This window comes from Pinus tabuliformis, chromosome 1_1, assembly GCF_031772625.1.
Source record: "Pinus tabuliformis cultivar Carrire ecotype Pingquan chromosome 1_1, CPIR1, whole genome shotgun sequence".
Lineage (NCBI taxonomy): Eukaryota > Viridiplantae > Streptophyta > Pinopsida > Pinales > Pinaceae > Pinus > Pinus tabuliformis.
Window position 1 is genome coordinate 803,459,702 of NC_142297.1, and position 23,382 is coordinate 803,483,083.

Below are 23,382 nucleotides of genomic sequence, written 5' to 3' on the forward strand. Positions count from 1 at the left end.
TCTGCGTTCCGCGTTTCTGCTGTTTACCTATTTTTTCTCCGAGGAAAAGGTGTTGCGGTGTTTAAAGAGGCTACCATTTAATTTTATCTGGATTCGGAAATGAATTTAGTACCATTAATATTTAAAATTTTGAAGTAGAATAACTGTAACTCGTTTTTCCATTAGTTTTTGAGTAAAATGGACTCTCCTAAACTCTGGCAAGAGAAAATACTTCAACAACGTTGATTTCTGTTTATAATGAACACTAATATATGTGAATTGTTGAGAAAACTGCTCCAAAGAACTAGAGGAATCTACCATTTGAATTGGAATTTAGATACATAGAAATAACAAGGAATTTAGATACATAGAAATAACAAAATATGATGATGTGCAAGTATCAACACAGAAGGGTGAAATTGCAAGGGAGAGGAATAAAATGTTTGTTTCCGTATCATCCAAACGGAAGCTCTACACATTTGAAGAAGATGCATATTGGATGTCAATATCACTTTGTATGAGTATCTTGCATCATGCCATAATTGTGATTTGCGGAGATGCATATCAAGGTGTCAATATCACTTTATATGAGTATATTTCATCATGCCATAATTGTGATTTGTGTTAACTTTTTCTCTTTTAGGATACTAAATACCATTTTTATTTTGTATAATTTTTTGAGTCACATAGGCTCTTTCCATGATGGTGGAAAGAAAACTTGGAGAGGGTTAAAATGTGATGATAAAGACATGGCAAGAAAATTTGGTGTAATAATAGTTTAATGATTTTAGACAATTATATAATTAATATTATTATTATCTAATTTTAAGGTTATGATTAAGATAGACACCAAATTGGTGTATAAGACTTTATGTACAAATTGGTGTATAAGGTCCTATGTATTTGGTTGCTAAAGTCTACAAAAGGATACATACTCCAAGGCATACATATTCTACCTCCCTCTGGCTTTGAACCTATGACTTCTTAGGAGGAACCACATGCTCTTAACCATTAAGCCCACTCAAGTCGTTTAATTGATATTAATATCCATCTATTCATCTTTAAATTCATATATGATGTTGAACTTAACTTTCTTTAGAAAGAAAGTAACATTCGCCTAAGCATTTTATTTAACTCATATGAAATTTTCCAAGGCCGACAAATCTATGCTTTTATATATATATATATATATATATATATATATATATATATTCAATACTTTGCTACAAAGTCTTTGCGCAATTCACTTACAATTTTTTTTTAGAGGATCATAATCATATAGAAATATATTGCAACAAATTATTTGGTGGACTATATAAGAATGGAGAGAAGTAAAAAAAATGCATAAAATCAATGGTTATCCATGGCATTAACCTTCCTTATGATTAGTAAGTACTTGGCATTGAGGGTTTAAAATGGGGCATAGGCGAGGATACAAACTAATGCAATCATGGGATGTGGCCAGGAGGTATTTCCCATTGAAAATATGGTCTTAACATTGGAAGAGTTAGGTAGTTGCAGACTAAATATGGTTATCAATCCAACTCAAACTACCCTTTGGTCCCAAGGTTGGTTGTTGGTGCAAGCATTAGGGTTGAATTGTAAGATGAGTTAAGGATGGGAGTACTTTATAACTAAATTCAAAAGAGCCCATATAAGGTTGAGTGGTGATCTCAAAGATTTAGCATGGGAAACAAATAAGACTATGAGTGATTCAATTGTGAAGCTCAACTAGTATCTCTACAATCCCTCATTTATGCTAAGATCAAGTGGTGGTGGTCAAAATTGTGGAAGGTTAAGGGCCCACCTGAGAGTATATGACTCATGTGGATGATTATGAAAAATAGGGTATTGACTTGGGAATTTCTTCAAAAGAGGAACAAGATTGTCCTTGGAAGGTGTTCATTGTGTGAAACAAAAGAGGAGACTACCTTCACATTTTCTTGTCTTGCCCATTCTCGATGTAGGTTTGGAAGTATTTGAAGACTTCATTAGATTTTCAATATTCGTGGCATAAAGGGACTATGGATATTTGTTATGAAACCAGCTCAAGAAAAGATAGAAAAGATAGATCAACGCCTTAGAATTCAGCCTCTTCGAGGGGGCAACCTCCTTCACATTACATAAATGAACAATTCTTGGATGATTCAAATGAAAAAACCTTCTTTCTATATATAGGAGTCTAAGGAGTCACAATATAATCCAGCCGACCTAACAATAATAATATAAAGCCACAAAAATAACAATAGAGGGATTCTATGGGGCACAGAAATAACAATAAGGGGGTAATAGGGGCACAACAATATAAATAAGGGGTATAACTATAATAGTAATGGGGTAATCACTAGTATTATAGGGACCCAACATGCCCCTCTCCTTCAAAAAAGTGTTGTCCTCAACGCTTGAGTAATTCTAGATACTTCTGCATAAAATTCTCATCCTCCCATGTGGAATCTTCAGTGGATAAGTTCTTCCACTTGATAAGATACTCTGAAATTGATCGATTTCGTAGCTGTCAAGTTCTTGTTTCTGTGACTGCTTCCGGTTCCAATATAATTTTTCCTTCCTCGTCAAGTTCTGGCAATATTGTTTGAATTGGGAGCTTGTCACCTATAACCTTCTTTAAACATGAAACATGGAAAACTGGGTGCAATCGAGAAGCTGCAGGAACTCCAATTTGTATGCCATAGTACCAATCTTTTGCAACACCTTGTACGAACCATAATACTTTGGTGATAGTTGATTATCCTTCTTAGCTTGCTTTAGGGACATTTGCTTATATGGTTGTAGCCGTAGGAATACCCAATCACCTACATCAAAACTTCTTTCACTGCGATGTTGATCTGCCTGTTGTTTCATTCTATTTTGTGCCAACACGAGGTTATCCTTTAAGAGTTGGAGGACTTGTTGTTGATGTTCGATGTGATGTTCCACTGCCTGAACCTTAGAATTTTCTCTTAAATATGATGTGATGGATGGTGGTTGATACCCATAAAGTGCCATAAATGGGGTCATTTTTGTTGCTGTATGGAAGGAAGTGTTATACCACCATTCAGCCAGAGGCAACCATTTGACCCATTGTGTCTGTTTATCAGATACAAAGCAACGAAGATATCCTTCCAAACATTTGTTTACTATCTCAGTTTTCCCATCAGATTGAGGATGATAAGATGAGCTATGAGCTAACTGAGTACTAAGACAAGAAAATAATTCTGTCCAAATATTTCCAGTGAAAATGGGATCTCTTTCACTTACAATAATATTTGGGTTTCCATGTAGCTTTTGAACTGTTTCCATAAATGCAGTAGAAACTGTACTAGCTTTAAATGGGTGTGATAATGCACAAAAGTGTGCATACTTGGTAAGTCTGTCAACTACCACCATGATGACACTCTTTCCCTCAGACTTGGGTAAACCTGTGATAAAATCCATTGAAACCTCCTCCCAACGTTGGCTTGGAATGGATAAAGGTTGTAATAGACCCGGTGTCTTAATCGTTTCAACTTTATTTTGTTGGCAAACCAAACATTCCGCCACAAACTTTTGAATATATGATTTAAGGCCATCCCCAAAAAATTCCTTCTTAACCCTGTGTTAAGTTTGTAAAAATCCTGAGTGCCCTCCTAAGGGAGAAGTGTGCAATTCCATAAGAATCTTTTGTTTTAGTTGGGAATTCTTACAGAGGTATAAGCGATCTTTGTACCATAACGAATCATTTTGCCAGCTAAATGTATCAGAAGTACTGGAATCTTGTTGTAGCTTTCGAATAAGTGCCCACACTTCTTCGTCATTCTTCCATTCCTCCCTTGCTTCGTTTATACAATCTGGTTGGATAATAGAAATGGCACACAACAATGCTTCCACATCCTCATCCTTTCTTGAGAGTGCATCTGCCACCACATTTTGCTTCCCTTTTTTGTATATGATTTCAAAGTCATAACCCAACATCTTTGTGACCCACTTTTGTTGCTCTTCAGAGGATAATCTTTGTTCTAAAAAGTATTTAAGGCTATCATGATCCGTTTTTACCTTGAAGTGTCTTTCCATTAGGTAGGGTCGCCATTTCTTAATTGCATGGAGTATTGCCAACATTTCCTTCTCATAAATAGCTTTGCTTAAAAACTTTCCCTTGATTGGACGACTTTCAAAAGCAATGGGTCTTTCATCTTGCATTAGAACAGCACCAATTCCATTTTCTGAAGCATCACATTCCACAATAAAGGTTTTTGTGAAGTCTGGTGTAGCTAAGACCGGTGCTTGGCACATTGCCTCTTTAAGATGTTCAAAGGCCTTTGTTGCTTCCGGAGTCCATGAAAATGAATCTTTCTTCAATAATGTTGTTAGAGGTGCTGCTATTCTCCCATAATTCTTAACAAACTTGCGATAATACCCTGTCAACCCAAGAAATGCTCACAGATGCTTTATGGATGTGGGGATTTTCCATTCCTTAGTGGCTTTAATTTTGCTAGGGTCTACCTTAACTCCATGAGATACAATATGACCCAAATATTCCACCTCCTGGACTCCAAAGAAACATTTGGATCTTTTTGCATATAATTGTTTCTCCTCCAATAGTTGTAGCACCCTCTCAACATGTTCAACATGATCCTTCCAAGACTTGCTGTAGATTAGTATATCATCAAAAAATACTAACACAAATTTGGAGCCAAATATCACGCGAAAAGCTCTGAAATTTGGAGCCAAGGTTCAGCACGATTTCTTCTCAAATGGGTTTCTTTTGCGACTTCTGAAACGTCACAGAAAAAAAGTTATAGCGAAAATGCCACGATGACCTGTTTGGAGCAGCAAAACCCTAGAATCCAAAGCTCTGATACCAAATGTTATGAAACCAGCTCAAGAAAAGATAGAAAAGATAGATCAATGCCTTAGAATTCAGCCTCTTCGAGGGGGCAACCTCCTTCACATTACATAAATGAACAATTCTTTGATGATTCAAATGACAAAACCTCCTTTCTATATATATGAGTCTAAGGAGTCACAATATAATCCAGTCGACCTAACAATAATAATATAAAGCCACAAAAATAACAATAGAGGGATTCTATGGGGCACAAAAATAACAATAAGGGGGTAATAGGGGCACAACAATATAAATAAGGGGTATAACTATAATATTAATGGGGTAATCACTAGTATTATAGGGACCCAACAATATTAACTTCCAAGAGTGGTTTATAAGAAGAGAGATCAATTATTTTAGGATAATTCCCTTCTTGGTCACTTGGGGAATATGTTTTGCCCACAACTCCATTTCATTTGAAGACAAACCAATCCAATATATTAAAATATTTTCTGAGTATTGGTTATGTTATCAATTTTTAAACTTAATGTGAGTATAAAAAAGCATAGGGTTATATGGGAACACTTTTGGTGGATAGGTCGTATGCATGGAGCTTCTTCAATGGGGTTTGTTGATGACCAAGGAAGAAATGTAGTTTTGGTTTTGTTATATTTCTATCATATTCTCGTTTATTCACCACAAAGGCTTATCTAGAAAAAGAATAGCTAATGTTGGGGAATTCAAGGTATTATTTTTCCTATGGAATATGCACTTAACATAGGAATTGCTAGGCTTCATATTTTTGGGATTCAACTCTCACTAAAATTGGATGTATGATCAACCTTATGTCCATAATATTGGTTTATCCCCATTTTCTAAGTATTTGAACGAGATTTCAAGGTACTTTTAGGAGGTATATTTCAAGTATGCCTACAGGGAGTTCAATGTTCAGGATGACACCCTTTCCAAAGATGGTTTATAGTTGATAAAAAATAAAAGCATTGAACATGAATATATCGCACTAGTAAATTAGAATAATTTCTAACATTTTCTAGAGGAAATTACCATGAACAAACAGTAACTTCCAATGAACACGATTTGGAATGTTTATTAAATTATTTTCGTCGTACCATCAAAAAACATATCCAGTTGTCATGTGTTAAATGCAAAAAAAATTCCATGTGGTAGCTATGGAGAGATTTAGTCCACCAAACTTCCATTGAACCTGTGTTTTGCACTTGTGATGAATGTATCTAACTTTCATGTGTTCGATGAAAAAGAATATCATGTGGCAATTTCTAGATAGGTTTCAGCCGCTAAGCAATCATCACAATATCTACAAAGATGATGGTGTAACTCTGAAGTAAAAACTTGCAGAAGTAAGGAAATTTCCGACACATTGTCCTACATCGTCTTTCGAAGTTGTGACAAGCTAGTGGGAAAATTCCATTGTAGATAACATTAGAGCCTTGAGATGCTGAGGGGGGCATTTTCAACACAACCTTGATAGTTTTTTTCTATTAGATACTCAATGGTGATAGGGTTCATCAATGTTCTTACAAGTTGAAAAAAATTGATGTTGTCTAATGAAAGATATGCTTAAGATGCACTGGACACAGGGCGCCTGACTGGTTTTAAGGCACATGCATTTGTGATACAAGTCCTATTGTATACCATCTTATATACTCAGTTACACCACTATTTTTTTTCTTTTCTGGCATATGGAGCTGCCCTCAATGTGTTAATCCCCTATCTAAGGTTGATAAAAATATTTATTGTCAAATGGACAAAAAAATGTTGACAATAATGAAGATTCAACTTTTGGGCCTTCAACTAAAAAAATAGTCAAAAAATATTTAATGAAGTGGAAGTCAATATCTTTCCTGCATTATTCATGGATTCCCCTAAAAGAGTTTGAGAAGGTTTTCAAGGCATACCCATGTACGTCATTATAAGAATAAACAACTTTCATTGCCAAATTGGTTCTATGAATATTTCAGAGTAGACATGGGCTCCAATTTGATCAAAGTGGACAGTTGTGGACATAATCCTTGATAGCAAGATGTCTAGAGAAAACTTATCAAAAGTTATTTTGTTGAAGCATCATAGGTAGGGCATGCATTTCCTGATGGAGGGCGTACATTTCTTGAGATAAGGTGTCCATTTTATGAGGTAGAGTGTGTATTTCCTTAGGTAGGGTGTGCATTTCTTGAGGTGGGGTGTGAATTTTGTGATGCAAAGCATGTAATTTGTGGGTGAGGACTTGCATTTCTTATGGTGAAATGCAACAATCTTTATTTTCTGGTCTGCAACCTACTTTGCATCTCATTTGTCTACATCAATCAAAAGATACTCAGTACCATTTTGATCATAGTTTCTCTCGAGATTGTACATCTTCCAAATGTAAAGACTAATTGTACATGAGAAATACCCACATAATTTATCATTGAAAAATGCTTTTATCAAAGGTCTCGCCTTCCAATATGCACTTTTTCCATCATATGGTGTGAATGTTGATCTTTGGAATGATGTCATCATAAGCAAATTCAATGGAAAACATTGAAGAAGAAAATTGAGGGATATGATGGCTTTAAAGTATTGTTAAAAGAAACTTTAAAGAAAATACAAAAGGCTCTTGCTAAGAATGAAGGAGAGGATATTGTGAACTAAAAAAAAAATGTCCCAACAATGGAGAGATTCTTGTAATTAACATTTTTGGCTTCCATGTAGATGATATTATTCATAAAAGATAAATGTTATAACTATTGATGTCACAACAAGATATAAAATGAATTGTTATAGAGCATGTTCCTCAGCTAATACACACATAATCAATTTCTATCTAGAATTCTTTAGCAATGTACCTCCTATTTTACAAACACGGTGGAAATGTCTAGAGACCATAGACCTAAGTCCAATATAGCTTTTGATGGCCCACATTCTTATTCAACGAGTTTATAAATAAAACTAGAAATGTGTATCCCTTATAATTGTATGTGCATGTGTAGTATAACTTAGCCTTATACCCTATAAAGCATTTCTAAGTTATAAATGTAAAAATACACCTTCACACATGTTTTACAACCATACACCAATGTATATGTGAACTTTTTACTAAATTATAGGCATAGTTACTCTAATATACATATTATAACATTTACAACATAACCATAATCATTTAAGTTCTACAATTTCATGTAGGTATACAAACCATAATATCAAAAAAATATTTTGGGTTCATAAAAAGAGTTTGTTCCTACACCCAAACCTGCTCTTTATAAGTAATATGGATACCTAACACTTACAAGATTCATATACATCACTACAAAGGTTATTTTATGCAAACCCATTAGAGAAATTTTGAGGTCTAAAATGGGTCTCAAAGTAAAAATGTACAACCAAAATCAACTTTATAAGAACAAATAGGACTCAAGAAGATGATGTCAACCATGGGGAATGATTCATCATTTTTGGAGTAAAAAAGTAAAAAGATTAAAAAATAAAAAAAATTATTTTTTCAATTCGTATTTTCAACTTATCTCCCTATAGTTTTACTCAAATTTCTAGCATGAACACTTGTTGGATGCGTAATTTAATTCCTCATCTAAGGATTACACATGTTGCATACTTTTGATGGACCCTGCTATATGAAAAAATAAGAAATACATGAAAACATGATTGCAATCACGCTTTTTCATGTATTTCCCATTTTTCATGTCGTTGGTTCTATCGAAAGTATGCAACATGAGTAATCTTTGGATGATGAATTAAATTATGCATCCAATGAGTGCTCACATTCAAAATTTGAGTAAAACTATAAGGAGATGAGTTTAAAATACGAATTGAAAAAATGGTTTTTTCTTTTTTCCCTCTAAAATTTGATGTTGTAATATAATCTTATTTTATTATTTTATAATATTCCTTAGAATGCTTATTTTAAACTTGAAAATTTCACTAATAATTATATCATCAGTTCAAGTATAAAAAACCACTTTATCTTTTTTCTTAAATTTCACAACCAATCAAAATAACACAAAAAAAACATAATAATATTTTCTTATCTATCTTTTAAAACTATTCATAAATTATAAAAATTAAACCTTTATATTTACATATTTAAATATATACCATAATTATATATATTTCTTTTTTATATATATATATATATATATATAAATAATTTAAGAAAAAAAAACTTAACCCAATGTTTTACCTATTCAAATAAGTGATACAGTGAAGCCACCATTCAGTGGAAATGTAGGATTAATGTAATCATTCCAAGATAAACATTTTTGTCAATATGTCAAGACTAAATATACACAACAAGCATAAATGTGATTTATCTAAAGCCATTCTAAATATGTAATGGAATTTTCATCCTATCGTCTTCCTCTCGGATAGTCATTGTTTTTAAATAGATCTTTAACTATGTATATATAATTCTACAGACTATACGAACATTATTACTTGAAAGTATAATATAAATCATAACATTGTAATAACTCGATTTGACTATATATACTAGATCTCACTGTTAACAAGTTAACATATATTTGGATAAAATTATATATATATATATATATATATATATATAATTAAAATCATTAATTATTTTTTAATTAAAAAATATTTTAAAATTTTAAATTAAATAAAATTATATTTAAATTTTTAGAAGGTATATGATAATTTATATATATCTAATTAGTTGTATTGAAAGGTTTTTTGAGTTTAATAGGGAGAAAAAGACATTTCGACTTAGTCAAAATAAAACAAAATTAAATTAATTAAAAAAAAAAAACATAAAATTTTCTAGTTTATTTTTTTGTATGGTAATTTTTTTTAATGTAGCCTATTTAAAGGCTAATAATTAAACCAACATAGATCTATCTTAACTCTAGATCTACCAAACGATAAGAGATCAAATCTCTTTTCACTATAAAAAATTTACATTTCAAGAGAAAATTTTGATCCTTCTCGATGTTTAGTAGATCCATAATTAAAATAAATCTAAATCAATATTATAACAAAAGAGTGTGTATCTATTTGAATATAATATAAGAAGTCTTAATATAAAAAGTCTAAATATTTATTTTGATACAAAGTTTTAAAATAAATGGAGAATTAATATAAATGATATTTATTATTTTATTTATATGAATTTTAAAAAATACAATAATATTTAAATAATTATTAAAAAAAATATATTAAATTATATATATAGAGATATATACATATATATTTTACCGTCTTTCAATGCTCAAAACATATTTGACAATGTTGGGATGTAATATTTAAAAGTGTTGGGATGTGACATTTCTCTAATGTGGTGCACGTAACACCACACCACTACCCACCCCACCTTATGATATCAAGCATGGCCCTAGATCCTAGGCATATAGGTTTTTTAAGTGCTTTAATGATGCAAACTCTTTCTTGTCTTAATAGACAAATCATTATAATAATAATCCAATTTGTCTTTTCTAATTATTATATCGATTTTTAAAAGTGTTTTAATGGTGCAAAGTCTTTTTGTTCTTTTAAAAGATCAACTTGTATTAGGCCTTGCTCAAACGAGTGCCTTCCAACAAAAACTTTGTTATATTAATAATACATATTATATATATGGAAATGGAATAGTTAATTTTTTTATATCGAGGGGTGTTTTTAAAGTAGGGGACATAATACCGTGGTGAATTAAACCCTTAATGTTGTCATTAAGAGTTAAATTGAAAAATAATAAAAATAGAAAATAACAAGATTAAATTTAATTTGTTTTTATTATATATATATTTTTAATTATGATATGTATAACATATTAAAATTAATTAAAATAATAATTATTTATATTTATAATTATAATATTTTAGAATTTTTTTAATTATATATATATTTAATTTATTTATATATATATTACCATATAATTTATGTTTATATTTAAATTTAATTATTAATTTATAAAAGCAACATTTTTTCTCGAGCATGTGCCTAACGCCTCGATCATAGGCATGCACGTTTTTTAAATGTTTTAATGATGCAAACTCTTTCTTGTTTTAAGAGGCAAATCATTATATTAATAATCCAATTTGTCTTTTATAATCAATATATAATTTTTTAAAGTGTTTTAATGATGCAAAGTCTTTTTAGTCTTTTAAAAGGTCCAAATTGTATCACGCCTTGCTTAAACGAGTGTCCCCCAAACGAGTGTCCCCCAGCAAATACTTTGTTATATTAATAATATATATTTTTTATATAGAAGGACATGGAATAGTTATATTTATTTTAGATCGAGGGGTGTTTTTAGAGTAAGGGAGATACTATAATGGTGAATTAAACGAGCCCTTGTCATTAAGGGTTATAGGTCGTGGGTTATATTGGAAAATAATAAAAAATGAAAATAATAAGATTAGATTTAATTTGTTTTTTAATAAAATTATAAATAATTTTTTGAGAAATAATTTGTAATATATCTATCATATTAAAATAATAATTATTTATTTTTGTAATTATGGTATTTTATAATTTATTATTTAAATTTAATTAATAAACATATAAGAATATTTCTATATATATAAAGATGTGAAATATATATAAAATATAAATAATTTACATTTATTTAATTATAGAAATTAAAATAATAATGATTTATATTCATAATTATGATATTTTAGAATTTCATATTTAAATTTAATTATTAACATACAAAAATTATACTCTTTTTTTCTAAAAACAAATGTCAATTGCATGTATTTAACTATATGTATTATTAAGGTTTTAATAAAACCAACCTAGATCCATTTTAATTTCAAATCTATCAAGTGTCAAGAGGGATCAAATCTCTTGCCATGCAAACCTTTTTTTGAGTGCAAAACTTGAGGAAATGTTTGCACCTTCAGAGATTTGATCCCTCTTGATGCTTAATAGATCATGAGTTAAGATGGATCTTGAAGCTCAATAATAGATTAGGAGTGTATGAAGTTAAGACAGTCTACTTGAAGCTTTATTGTTAGACCGTAAAACCTAATACGCTCCTCTGTTATATCATAAAACCCAATAAGAATATATACATGTCTTTGTAGGAGTTGAGGATATTACCTATCCATGGTTTAATTTTACTTTTGATGTCATCATTTCATCTCCTAAATAAAACTCAATAACAATTGTATCTAAACTAAGTTGTTATGAAAAAGACATATTCTAGTGAATTTTCATGAGGAAGTTAAAACCAATGGTTGACAAATTCTTAACTAAGAAACTCTAATAAATTTTAATGCATACAACAAAATATAAACAAAATGTAGGACTGCATGCAACCGATTTTATTTTTTCGTGTTCGCACTTCTCTTCACACTGAAGAGTAAACTTTCGAAAATATAAAATTAAATGAATAACATAAGAAAAATATTAACTTTGAAGGTTATGTAACAAAGTGAGCAAGGTTGTTTTTCCCAAGTTTTGCGTGGAAGACATGCATCTATAGAGCTATAAAGTCTTGGTGTAGTGTGCCTCTATTATGTAGTTTTCTTTGCCAAATTGGATAAGAAATTTTCTCAAGGTTATTGTTACAGGCCAATTTGTCACATCAACACAATAGGCCTACAAATCGTATCAATTAAAATCCTGGAACACTTTGTCATAACCCCTTCACGAAGCCCTAAGAATCACTTCTCCAAAAAGTTTGAGTTTCTAGTACAATTAGGACAAAAACATTGTTTTTAGCCTCAGTGCACCTTGTCTCTTTATCCACTTGCGTTCACCGCATGTTACATACCTCTCAAATAGCACTAGTCAGCACTTATTTCCCCCTTCTATAGGTGCGTTGATTTTAGAAATTCAAAAAAAAAATTCTGAAGTTTCTTCTTCTAGAAGCTTCCAAGGTAGTTTTAACTATTTACCATGGATAGGAGCTCGAATCCCATCTAATCTTGCCTTGGAGACCTCATCTCTTATCCATTGAGCTCATCTTCCCATCATAAGTGGATCTCAAGCCTACATTGGTAATTGGATAAAAATTCCTAAACTACCACACTCCTATAAATTTACTACCTCCCATAAGGTTTGGGTTGGATGTTGCAGCTTTGAACCTAAAGGAGTCATCACATTCATTCATTAGGGTTTATGTTGAGGTGTGCTTTGTGACAAGGAAGGACAAGTCAACTTGGGGAGACATCTACAAGATCATCTTCTATTTATGGTTGTAAACTCTCTCCTATATTTATCAATACAAAGATCATCTTGTTCTCCTATATTTGATGTGTTACATTTGCACTCATATATTTCAATACCATGTTGATTCATTGAATAGAGATTTGAGACTATGCTACATGGATTGTGGTTCCTTTTCTTGTTTTAGTCATATGTGCAGGTTCTAATTATAGCACTTGGAGCTAGAGTTGGAGCTTACAAGCAAGGAGGAAAAGAAGGATTGCTACAGATTCTAGGTAGGATTCTTTCCATTTTATAATCTCTCTAAGGAAAACTTGAAGCTTTTTTTCTTCTATTGTTCTAGATAAGGCCACTAGATCTAAGGAATTCACGTTTGTATGACATCGTTAAAATTCCATATAATAAATTGGCAACTATGTTGGGGACCAATTCTTCCCTTAGTGGTTTCCTTCATCTTAACACCCTTTTCACCTCTTGAAGCGACCTTAATTGCCTCACTCAGAAATTGATTGACCTAAAGAAAACTTCCTTTTCAGCTTGGTTGAGTTTTTGTGCCATGTTTTTTTTACTGAAACTACCTCAGCAAACCCCCTAATCTTGAGACAAAGAGCTTCATCACACCTATCCCTTCTCTTTACCTGCACTACAAAGCACTGGTTAATGTTCTACACTTGTGCTAATCCTTGTAGGATGGAAAAATTTGCATTCCTTATCCTTGCTCCTCATTCAACCTGAGTTCAAAAAGTTTTTTTTTGTGTCTTTGAGTTTGTCTTTACCTCTAAAAAGCCATTTTTATGTTTTTTTGGTTTTATTAGCATTTGGTAAGGATTTCTTTGATTTTTATTTTTCTTATCAATTAGATCTTTGGTGAATTTTCACTTGATCGTTTCCTGACTTGAAGAAATTTATATTACAATCATATTCTATGTGATTTCTTTTATCAGTGATCTTGTTGCATCTTAGTTTTCATTCCATTTCAAACTAAGAGAAAAGAAAAGAAAAATCCTATCATTTTGCATATTTTGCATTGCATTTAGGGTTTTGAATGAAATTAGTAAATTAGAGCAGTTGTGTCTAATTATTTTTTATTAGGAAGTGTTGTTTGTTGCATTGTTTGAATCTCTTCCTTCTCATAGTTATTTTTTAATCGACAAGTAAAGAGTTCATATTATCATGTTAGATTAAATTGTAGGGAATTCAGGTGAACTCATGGTGAGCCTTGAAACTAAAATCTAATTACAGTTAAAGTTTAAAATTTTGTAACACTCTCCTCCCACATCTACCCAAGTAACCGACCAACCGGGTAAACATGTGATGAGAAGTTACTATGATATGATTTGATTGCCTATGTGTTAGTTGAGGAAGTGGAACCAGTAAAAGACATCACACATACCTTCCACATTAGCAACATAACTCCCAAGAGCCATCCCAACCACTTAGGTAACCAACCCCTGGGTCCCACTACATTTTTAGACAATTAAACCCCTAAAAGTTCCCTTGATATGGACAAGCATGCGTCCAGGAGGCTTTATACGCTCCCACAACATGGGTATCCATGCATCTGGGGACTTTTTTCCTCAAACATGTGTCTGCGACTCCAGGATTTGTGCCACTTTTTCAGGCCGAGAGCCTAGGTCATTGCCTAGAACTCAATGACAGGTTTATGAATTATCACAAAAAGACAATGATATATCTACAAAAACATTAACAAGGACTAGACTGGACCCCTATTAGCCATGACACACATTTCGTCAAACATATCACAAATATGAAACATACAGGCCTTAATAACAGAATTGAGCATAGGGGTCTCATACTTATATGAGAATTGCTAAGAAGCATTGATGCCTCAACATATTAGCTATAATTTCATCTATTAGGCCATAGATACATTGTTCATTCATTTACGAGTAAAAACATGATGAGAGCCATACATAGCCACTATCATGATACATGTTCATAACCAACATAATAAGCATAGAGATACCAAGGAAAAAAACCATATAATCCACATATAACGAGTACAATACTCATGAAATAATAGTGAGAAATAACTTCATATTAATGATGCAAGAGCCAACCAGGTATAGGACTACCATGTTCCACTCGACCATAGATTGGTTGAGCCAAGTCTCTCTTCAGCCAATCACCTCCATGCCATATTTCAAGCATGAATGTGGGATCTCATAAAAAAATTCAACCAAAACCATCCAGGGCTTCCCGAGGCTAAACCACCTCAACCCATCAAACAATGTTTCCACCTCACGTTCATACATCACAACCATCACTAGATTGTTCTCTACCGAAGCCTTCCAGAGCTCCAGAGCATTTATTTTAACCAAGGCTTTCAGGACTAATAACTTAACCCACAACTGTCATCGGGCTTCTAGAGTGTTTATCCAAACAGGGCTTCTAGGACTAGTAACTCAACCCATCAAGTGCTTCTAGAGAATTTGTCCAACCAAGGTTTCTAAGACTAGTAACTCAACCCAAGTTGTAACAGGGCTTCTAGGAACTAGTAACACAACCCAAGCTAAAGGAAACATGAGAACCAACCATAAAAACAAAGAAGTAAACCTACAACACCATAGCTATCCAGGAAATGGAAAGGCTAGGAAATTTCATTGTCAATCTAGAAAATCCTCCATGCCAATGACATATCATAACCAAGAAACCACATGCACGTTCCATGCATGCCCAAACTAGCAAGGAAATAACACATGCAACTTGATACCTGCAAGCAAAACCCACTGTTGCTGATGATCCCAATGTCCTCTTGCGCTTTTTCATGTAGTCCGTTCTATCGAAAGTTTGCAACATGAGTAATCCTTGGACGATGAATTAAATTATGCATCCAATGAGTGCTCACACTCAAAATTTGAGTAAAATTGTAAGGAGATGAGTTTAAAATATGAATTGAAAAAGTAGTTTTTCTTTTCTCCCTCTAAAATTTGATGTTGTCATATAACCTTATTTTATTATTTTCATTATTATTTTATATATTCCTTAGGATACCTATTTTAAACTTCAAAATTTCACTAATGATTATATCATCAGTGCAAGTATAAAAAACCATTTTGTCTTTTATTTTTTAAGTTTCACAACCAAACAAAATGACAAATATTACACTAAAAAGAAAAGACATAAGATTCTCTTATTATCCTTGGAAACTATTCATTAGTTATAAAAATTAAACCTTTATATTTACATGTTTCAACCTATACCTACTATATATATATATATATATATATATATATAAATTAAAATTAATTTAAAATTAGCTAAAATTAAATTAATTTAAAATTAAAAAATAAAATAAAATAGAATGAAAACATAAAATTTTCTAGTTTATTTTTTTGTTATGGTATTTTTTCTAATGTAGTCTATTTAAAGACTAATAATTAAACCAGTATAGATCTATCTTAATTCTGGAATTAACAAGCGTTAAGAGATATCAAATCATTAAATCTCTTTTCACTATAAAAAAAATGATTTACAGTTCTCCCTTTGATCCCTCTTAGTGTTTAGTAGAACCATAACTAAAATAAATCTAAATAAATGTTATAGTGTGTATCTATTTAAATATAAATATTTATTTTGATATAATATTAAGTAAATTAAAAATTAATATAAAAAATATTTATTATTTTGTTTATATGAATTTCACAAAAGTACAATTAAATATATATGAAAAATGTTATATAATATTTAAATAATTATAAAAAGCAAAAAGCAAAAATATTTATTTACTTTAGTTTTTATAGGTTAATAATTAAATTTGATTATAAGCCTAAATTTTATATATAAAATGCTTTATCGTCTTTAAATACTCAAAACATATTTAACAATGTTGGGATGGACATTTCTCTAATGTGATGTGATGTTTTATTTTTAAAACATCGTCTAAATCTCAGCACCCGTTGTATATAGGTGTCACACTTTAAGCCTAAATGAATAAATTAGCACATAATTTACCCTTCCTTTTGTTTATTTGTAGGATATATAATATACTTGGTTTGGTATAATGGTGATAAAGAGTCCATGTGAACCTAAATTAATAAACATATTTAACAATGTTGGGATGGGCATTTCTCTGATGTGATGTGATGTTTTATGATGTTTTATTTTTAGAACATCATCTAAATATCAGCACCCGTTGTATATAGGTGTCATATTTTAAACCTAAATTAATAAATTAGCACATAATTTACCCTTCCTTTTGTAATATACTTGGTTTGGTATAATGGTGATAAAGAGTCCATGTGAACCTAAATTAATAAACTAACACATAATTTACCCATTTCTTTTTGTTTGTTCACTAGGTAAAGAATATACTTGAGTTGTTATAATGGTGATAAAGATTCAATTAAGTATAATAACATAAAAAAATTTAAGTAGATGAAGTGATTTTTCCTAATGAATTTGGAGATAAAATTTTAAGTAAATTTGTAATTTTGTTGTCGTTTGAAATACATTTTTAAATGTATAAATGTATTTAATGTTTCTCTTCTGGGCCAAAGGTTCAAGGGTCAAGGAGGGGCCCCATCCTTGATGGGGCGTTTTCAAACATTTTTAAATGTATAAATGTATTTAATGTTTCTCTTCTGGGCTAAAGGCTCAAGGGTCAAGGAGGGGCCGGATGATGGGGTGTTTCCTTAACCCTTGAGCAAAAAAAAATTGGGTATTCAAATTCTACAAATTAAACAATTTAAATTTAAATTTTTAAAAATATTTGTCACGTTTTGGTGGAAAATTAACCAAAAAAAATGCCCTGAAAAAGTCATTTCATCTCTATAAATTAAACAACTTAAACTCAAAATTTTAAAAATCTCACCTACATTTTGGATAAAATTAACTTAAAAAATGCCCTGAAAAAAGTCATTTTGTTTATTAGTTAGACTACGCAGTTTTTATATATAAAAATTAAACCATATATCTATATGGTGTTGGGCATGAAAATTTAGTTTTACCATAAAATCATTGTAAATTTGGAAGAATGAATGAATGATATTTTAACTTTCACTAGACTAAAAATAGTTTATGGGACCACCAACTTCTTTGTTTTTCGTCTTTTGCAATTCAATCCTTTTCTTATTCAAATTGATGATGAGTTGACCCAACCTTCTAACTATCCCCTCACTGCAAAGACAATGCAAGGGACCAATGCTAACGTATTGCCATAATTGTCTTTGATGTCTTTGAAAGCATCACATTCCAAAATGAAATTTTTTTTCGATTGCACTTCTCGAGAAGTGCAAAAAATACACACCCGTTCTTCCCAAGTGTCTTTAGGTCTTTTCCACTGTCTCGTTTCACACCGAATTTGATGAGTTAGTTCTTAATTGAACAATACGAATCTTTTCTCTCCATAGAATGCTAGCTCCATTGTATTTTTTTTGTTGGAGATCACAAATGAGATTGAATTCTTAAACATAGTATTTTTTCTTTCTACCCAACTTTTTTCCCTATAATAAAAAATAATATTAATATAAACCCATTACACTCATAAATAATATTCATAAATAATAATTAATAATATTTCTTTGGTCTAAGAACTTGGTTTTTAAAAGATGCAACTTGCATTAGGCCTCGGTCAAACGAGTTTTTCGGAACAAATCGTTTGTTATAATATATTATATAGTTTTTCGGAACAAATGGTTTGTTATAATATATTATATATATAATATGTAGGGAACTTATTTTTTTATATATATAGCAAAGGGTAATGAATAGATTTGGATTTGGTGGTTAACACGAGAACGAGGTCAGAGGCCAGCCAATTACAAATACCCCACGTCCAAGATGCTCTAATAAGTCTTTCAATTTTCATTCAAATGGGCCACGACCCACGGAATTTATATCATAAATTTAGTAAAACATGTAACACCACACCACTACCCACCCCCCCTTATGATATGAAGCATGGGCTAGATCCACGCATATAGGTTTTTTAAGTGCTTTAATGATGCAAACTCTTTCTGGTCTTAATAGGCAAATCATTATATTAATAATCCAATTTGTCTTTTCTAATTATTATATCTATTTTAAAAGTGTTTTAATGATGCAAAGTCTTTCTGTTCTTTTAAAAGATCCAACTTGTATTAGCCTCTGTCAAACGAGTGCCTTACGACAAAAACTTTGTTATATTAATAATACATATTATATATGGAAATTGAATAGTTACATTTTTTATATCGAGGGGTGTTTTGAAAGTAGGGGAGATAATATAGTGGTGAATTAAACCCTTAATGTTGTCACTAAGGGTTAAATTGAAAAAAATAACCCTTATAATATAAGCCTGGGTCAAACGAGTTTTTCGGAGCAAATACTTTGTTATATTATATTATATATAATATGTGTAGGGAAATAGAATAGTTACAGCGAGGGGTAATGAATCCGAAATATCTGGAAGAAGATTCGTATTTGGTGGTTAACACGAGAATGAGGTAAGAGGCCACCCACTACGTTTAATAATTCTATGTTTAATAAGTCTTTCGATATTCATTCAAAGGGCCCCGACCCACGGAATTTATATCATAAATTTAGTAGAACATGTAACACCACACCACTACCTGCCCCCACCTTATGATATCAAGCATGGGCCTATATCCACGCATATAGGTTTTTTAAGTGCTTTAATGTTTCAAACTCTTTCTGGTCTTAATAGACAAATCATTATATTAATAATCTAATTTGTCTTTTCTAATTATTATATCGATTTTTAAAACTGTTTTAATGATGCAAAGTCTTTCTCTTATTTTAAAAGATCCAACTTGTATTAGGCCTTGGTCAAACGAGTGCCTTACAACAAGAACTTTGCTTTTATATATCGAGGGGTGTTTTTAAAAATCATTATATTAATAATCAACTTGGCTTTTGTAATCATTATATCGAGTTTCAAAAGTGTTTTAATGATCCAAAGTCTTTTGGTCTTTTAAAATATCCAACTTGTATTAGGCCTTTCACGAGTGTATGACCACTAAAACTTTGTTATATTAATTATATATATATATATATATTATATGGAAATGGAATAGTTATTTTTTTTATCGACGCGTGTTTTTAAGGCATGTAGTTTAACGAGGTGGAGGAATTCCTTGGAAATTTATAGAAATTCGGGTTATATTTAGAGAAAATTCGGCAAGGATTTTTATAAATCCAAGTTATAGTTGTTAAACTTCAAAATTTTAGGTACCCTAACGTTTTTGATGGTGCTGAATCCATTTCCACTATCAAAAACATGATCCAAAGATTGCCTCTACAAGATTTTTTGAAATTTTCTTGCCTAGATTCCGGCCACTTTTAGCCGTCTAGGCAATTCCTCTTCCTCGTTAGGCGAATCCTTTTTAAAGTAGGGAGAATATAATGGTAAATTAAACGAGATGTTGTAAATTGAAAGAAAAAGATTAGAGACAATTTAATTTTATTATAATTTATTTTTTAATTACAATATATATAATATATTACAATTAATTAAAATAATAATTATATATAATTATAATTATAATATTTTAAAATTTAATTAATAAATATATAATTAAAAATAAATATAAATTTATTTACATAATATTTTAAAAACTTATATTTAAATTTAATTATTAATCTATAGAAACTAAACTTTCTCTTGGGCATGTGTCTAGCGCCTCGATCATAGGCATATAAGTTTTCTAAATGTTTTAATTATGCAAACTTTTTCTTGTTTTAAGAGACAAATCATTATATTAATAATCCACACTTTCTCTTGGGCATGTGTCTAGCGCCTCGAGGCCTAGAATTTCAAATATTTTTTGTCCGTCAAACAAAAATTTCATGATGTTTTTACATTTTCGATGCCCTTCATTTTACGCTCTAAGTACATTTAGAAATGTCAACCTCCTTAATTAGACAACCACTTTCCAAACTATTTCATAGAGTGTAGGATGCCAACTAAAAGCTGCAACCTCTACCAACAAAAAACTACAATGTCTGCTCAGTTAAGAGAAATACCTCGTTTTCACAAATGTTGAGTGCATTGAATATTCTCCCTGCACACACATTAGAGAAATTAAATAAATAGATACAAAGGAGCTATCAATTTCTATTGCTTTGAAACTCCAATATAAGTCTATTTGAGTTTTAGGGTAAGGAAAGCCTTCTTCGAAAACTGTTGGAACTTAACCCAATGACTACATAATTATCAATTGCCAAATGTTTATTTCAGTTCTGAAGTATCATCAATCTAACTCTTTACAAGTCCCTAAAACGCTTTCATTACTTTATGTAAATAGAGATTGAGAAATAATAATGAGAGAAATCAAACATTCAGTCTAGGGAAATACACATTAATAGTCTAGCGAATAAGAGGGAAGTCAAACATTCAAAAGAATTATGCAGAATAAAAATCTAATAGTTAGGGAAAATACTCATCGAACACACATAGGATTGGTGAATTCTTATAACTTCCCTGTTGAGGAGAAAATTAGAAGTCTCACTTTAGCATCGCAAGCATCGAGAGTTCATAAGCTTTCTTCAACAACCCATTCCTGTGCAAGGAGGCAAGGATGCATAGAAGGATGGAACTGTGAATTTACTATTTCCGTGCACATTCCAAATCTAATGGAAACCCAATATTTGTTGATGATAACTAAACAAGCTCATGAACCCAAAAAGTTTAGAATGAGAATCCGATAACAAAATGGGAAAAATAATACTAATTACAGACGTATACCAACCATCTTCCATTCATAGGGGTTTGGTATCCTAATAAATAGGAGCATAAATACATTGTTAAAATTCTCACCAATCTAATGACATAAAGTTAATGTAATGTACTATCATAAACTTAATGTAATGTACTATAATTTGTACGTATAGTTGAATGAGGTATTATAATATTCATAATATTCTATTGTAGGGTATCTTTACTTGCGCTTAAGGTATTAGAGACTTTGACAGTTTAACTTTAAAATTAGAAGTCATTTTGACAGTTTTCTTATTATAACACACATCAAATTTGATGGTGAAGAATTTTCAACAATTGTCAAATACGTTTTGAAATCCAAAACATGTCCTATGGGATGTCAAATTCCAGGCCTGGCCTCGATCATAGGCATACGGTTTTTTTAAATGTTTTAATTATGCAAAATTTTTCATGTTTTAAGAGACAAATCATTATATGAATAATCCAATTTGTCTTTCATAATCATTAGATAGATTTTTTAAACTTTTTAATGTTTTTATTCTTTTAAAAGATCCAACTTGTATTATACCTTGGTCAAACGATCCAAATTGTATTATGCCTTGGTCAAATGAGTGTTTGGCAACAAATTCTTTGTTATATTAAATATATATTTTGTTATGAAACCAGCTCAAAAAAGATAGAAAAGATTGATCAACGCCTTAGAATTCAGCCTCTTTGAGGGGGCAACCTACTTTACATTTCATAAATGAACAATTCTTGGATGATTCAAATGACAAAACCTCCTTTCTATATATAGGAGTCTAAGGAGTCACAATATAACCCAACTGACCTAAAAATAATAATATAAAGCCACAAAAATAACAATAGAGGGATTCTATGGGGCACAGTAATAACAATATGGGGACAATAGGGGCACAACAATATTAATAAGGGATACAACTACAATAGTAATGGGGCAATCACTAGTATTATACGGACCTAACATGCCCCTCTCCCTCAAAAAAGTGTTGTCCTCAACGCTTGGGTAGTTCTGGATGCTTCTGTATAAAATTTTCATCCTCCCATGTGGAATCTTCAGCGGATAAGTTCTTCCACTTGATAAGATACTCCGAAATTGATCGATTTCATAGCTGTCAAGTTCATGTTTCTGTGACTGCTTCCGGTTCCAATATAAATTTTCCTTCCTCATCAAGTTCTGGCAATATTGTTTGAACTGGGAGCTTGTCGCCTATAAACTTCTTTAAACATGAAACATGGAAAACTGGGTGCAATCGAGAAGTTGAAGGAAGCTCCAATTTGTATGCCATAGTACCAATCTTTTGCAACACCTTGTACAGACCATAATACTTTGGTGATAATTTATTATCCTTCTTAGCTTGCTTGATGGACATTTGCTTATATGGTTTTAGCCGTAGGAATACCCAATCACCTACATCAAAACTTCTTTCATTACGATGTTGATCTGCCTGTTGTTTCATTCTATTTTGTGCCAACATGAGGTTTTCCTTTAAGAGTTGGAGGACTTGTTGTTGATGTTCGATGTGATGTTCCACTGCTTGAACCTTAGAATTTTCTCTTAAATATGATGTGATGGATGGTGGCTGATATCCATAAAGTGCCATAAATGGGGTCATTTTTGTTGCTATATGGAAGGAAGTGTTATACCACCATTCAGCCAGAGGCAACCATTTGACCCATTTTGTTTTTTTATCAGATACAAAGCAACGAAGATATCCTTCCAAACAATTGTTTACTATCT